Source organism: Orycteropus afer, unplaced genomic scaffold (assembly GCF_000298275.1).
Source record: "Orycteropus afer afer isolate SDZICR_OR568_19922 unplaced genomic scaffold, OryAfe1.0 scaffold00029, whole genome shotgun sequence".
Classification (NCBI taxonomy): domain Eukaryota; kingdom Metazoa; phylum Chordata; class Mammalia; order Tubulidentata; family Orycteropodidae; genus Orycteropus; species Orycteropus afer.
Genome location: NW_006921616.1, coordinates 17,790,192 through 17,794,309, shown reverse-complemented (window position 1 = coordinate 17,794,309; position 4,118 = coordinate 17,790,192). Strand labels below are relative to the sequence as shown.

At 36.8% G+C, this 4,118-nt stretch overlaps 1 protein-coding gene across 1 annotated transcript in view; it reads left to right on the top strand.

Moving 5' to 3' along the window:
- DCC (DCC netrin 1 receptor) overlaps nucleotides 1-4,118 on the top strand; it is a 1,113,394-nt gene that overhangs the window by 574,205 nt on the left and 535,071 nt on the right. The window lies entirely within an intron of this gene.

Genomic DNA, 4,118 nt, shown 5'->3' with positions numbered 1-4,118 from the left:
GGGGCTGGCGCGGGATCGGGCAGTGTTTGGTTCTGCTGTGCATGGGGTCGCTATGAGTCGGAAACGACTCGACGGCACTTAACAACAACAACAACAACATATAATGATTTTTATTAGTCTTCATCTGTTTTTTTCCCTCTCCAAAAATATGTCCTGTTATTCTTTTATCCCTCTCTATATTTTTTTATTAATTTTTGTAACAGCTTTGTTGACAACTGTGTGTGATTGAAGAAAATGAAGCTTAGAGTAGCAAAATAACTCTTCACTCACCCAGCTAGAAAGTGGCAGCATCTGGATTTGAACCCAGGTCCCTGGTGGTGCAAACAGTTTTCACTTGACTAACCTAAAGGTTGGCAGTACATAGTTGTTGACATACTCCTTGTAAGTCCTGTTACCTTTTAGTTAGATGAAAGTGAAACTTGACTTTTTTTTTTACCAGATTAACACATATTGTAACTAGAAAACTTGGAAATATATATTACATCTAGAATTATTAAAGTAAAAGCCTTTAATTTTTATTAAAAAATACGTGTTGTTTTTAGAAACAGTAGATGCAGTTCTTGTCTTAACAAAAAACTAATAGTAAATACCAGGTGGGAAACTGATAATCCTTCAATTAAACAGCGCTATTTTCTTCCATTTTTTAACTGATGAATTTGTCAGCCAAGCTCCATGTTTCTGACACTTCATTCTGTGTTCTTAACTAAGTCTTACCACCAAAGTTTTGATTGTAAATTTACTGTTTTTAAGCCACATTGTCCCTATTGCTCTAAATTTCTGATGCTTTTTATTTAAAAAATTTCAAATAGAAGTTAAGAGTGTGTATTCTTTTCTTCTTTGTCTGAAAATTAAAATTGTGGGACTGCAGATAGATTACAGAAGACTAATGAAGTGTAGCAACAAGTCAAAGCTCCTCTACAGAGTGGTATCCCACGTCCCCTTACAGTCGCACTCGTGCACAATAGATTCATGTTCATGTTAACCAAGTCCTACCAAACAGATGTTTGTAGTACCAGTTGGTAGCATTTGCATTTCATCTTGGCAATGTCTCCTTTCTAAACTGAAACTTTTCTTCTTTTTTAATGAAAACTCTCTCTCTTAATGTCTTAAGAGATGATGTCAAGAGTGCAAATTGCTTTCAAGTGGTAGGATTCTAGTTTCTGGATAAGATAACTGACATTCAAAAGAAAAGTGATGGCCTGCCTGACTGCATGATGCCCTCTCTCAAGGAACAGAACTTGCATACGCTAACAGAAATCTCATAAAAGAGTAATTCTGCATAGGAAGGAAACTCAAAAGGCTTTTCTCTTCTACCTTTCCACCTCAGCTTCAGCATGCTTTACATTTTGGGGACTCATTGAGAAAACGCTTTTGATGTTATTTTTAAAAAGTGGGAGCTACACTTTTTAAAAGGTCAAGCATATTGTGTAGTCTACGCACACAGCCAATGGGCCTGCTCAGGGAACAACAAAATATATTTTCTTTGCAAACTGAAGTAGTGGATTATTTACATGCAGATCAACCGTGCTGAATCACTCCCACAGAGAATAACTCAGGACTTCAATTCACTTTGAAAAGACCAGGCCAGGACTATAGATTTCTATGGGCCTTCTCTCCTTGATTACATTTATGGTTGGGTTCACAAATTTATAAAAATAAGCCAATTCACTTATTTGAGGCCAAGTGGAATACAAATGAAGAAATTTTTATACACTTGATGAAAGAAATGTGTCCAAATGAAATTATTATTTTGAACTTTGAAAGCCAGGCCCATTGCCATCACTTTTGGCTCACAGACTCTTGCGTTCTCAGCCAGCAAGCTAAGCTCCTGTTTGAAATGAACTCTTAAGGGCCTCCCATACCTCAAGCAGGCATTGGCATTTTCAGATTTTTCTTATTTATAAAAATGCTGATTATTTATTTGCTAACCAGTGATTTGGAGAAAACAGGCTTTTTCCAAAGAGGTAGAGTTGCAGAGCGGTGGGATGAGATCCAACACATTATTGGTGGTATCATAGAATGAGTAACTTGTAGGGTCTGGTAGAGAAAAACAGTACAGTGTTACAAACAGAATGCTTTCAAATGGTGGTTTTCTGAGGTATACATAATGAACAGACTTTTTTTCCATCTTAAAAAGGATTAACATAGTAAGAAATATAAACAAAATAAAAAATAACATCTCCAAAATGATTGGAGAAAAAAGTCAAAAGAAGAATAATATTTCCTGGCATACAACAATTATGTTGTTGTTGTTGTTGTTAGATGCTGTGGAGTCAGTTCCAGCTCAGAGTGACCCTATGTCCAACAGAACGAAACACTGCTAACTTATGTGTCATCCTCACAATTGTTGCTGTGTTTGAGCCCATCATTGCAGCCGCTGTGTCTATCCATCTCGTTGAGGGTCTTCCCCTTTTTCTTGGACCCTCTACTTTACCAAGCATGGGCTCTTTCTCCAGGGATTTATGTGATAATTGTACATGACAATTTGTGTGACAATTCTATGGCATTCAAATTTCAATGTCTAACACAAGCACGGCCATTCATCTATATGATTTCTTTGGCTGCTGTTGCCCTACAACAGCAGATTTGAGTAGTATGACAGAGACCATATGTTCTGCAAACCCTAATATATTTACTGTCAGGACTTCATGGAAAAACTTAGCTTAGTCCTATTGTAGAGAGACTTCTTTCATTGAAACAGAAGTTGAATTAAAATGCCCCCAATTTAATCTTTGTGTTCTTCAAATCCAAATTTCTCTTAGATTCTGATAAGTGTCTTCATATACAAACCAGATGAGAAATCATGGATTTTGAAACAGCAATACAAATTGGACAGCCAAAGAGCCCAAGTGACTAACAAACAACAAGTAGACTGGCTGCAAATAGGGAAGACGATATAAGATAGTCTGGAGAGGGAATAATCAGGGAAAGACCCAGATACTGATGCTTCCTTCTGTCCGTCTGCCACTGCTTTTAATTCTCCAAGGTTTTCAGGAAGCACACATCTAAATCCTGCTCTTGTACCCCAAGAAATTGCTGGTTTTGTAGGTTAAAACCATGGGATCTTGGTGATTCTGTACAGTGAAGGTAAAATTTGAGGATAGAATTGCAAAGGCAATTTCTGACTAATGTAATCCAGCCAAAATAACTTCCCATTTAGAAATGGGTTAAATTATTCATACAACCAAATTTTAATGAAAGCTGGATGCTTTAGATTGAAAATATTTGAAATGTTTGATGCTCCAAAGCTTAAATAGGATACTTTCCTTTGACATTTGAAAGAATAGCATATGTATTCTACTGTATTTTCATTGATTATAACTTTCCATCTTAAAAACAGTTCAATAGGAATTTGGTTATTTAAAAGTTCACTTGACAGGCTGGTTGAAAAACTAACCTATTCTGGTCACAAAAGGAAAGAAATTTATTTTACTTTTCCAAAACAAAATTAATATGGGGGATATGCCCTTTTAGTCTAAACTCAGGAATTAGGGAAACGGGTGAGATAAATGTGGACTGTTTTTAGAGGGTGAGTAATGTATAATCAAGAAAAGATGAGAAATGGTGGGTTGTCATTGACGTAGGTACTTCTTATCCAATAGCTATACAAAACAGGTGGCCAGCCACGTTCAGCCTATGGACTACTGCTTACCAACCCATGCTTTACAACTGCTCTAACATGGGTCATCCAACATCATAATAAACATCTCAGTTGATGGGGAAGTGATTATACACAAGTCGGCATATTCCAAATGCTTCATTTGCATTTATTATGAATGAAGTATAGCTATACTATAAAGCTTATTTTTAATCAAGGAGAAGTCTCCCAATAATGTTATCATGGTAACAAGATTATGTTAACATTGTGCAATATTTACTTCTAAATCATTTCCTATGTGTATTTACATTTTGTTGTTGTTGTTAAGTGCCATCGAGTCATTTTCGACTCATAGCGACTCCATGCACAGCATAATGAAACACTACCCGACCCCACGCCAGCCCCACAATCCCTGCTATACTTGAGCCCATCATCACAGCCACCATGTCAATCCATCTCGTTGAAGGCCTCCCCCTCTTTTGTCGACCCTCCATCCTACCAAGCATGACATCCTTCTCCA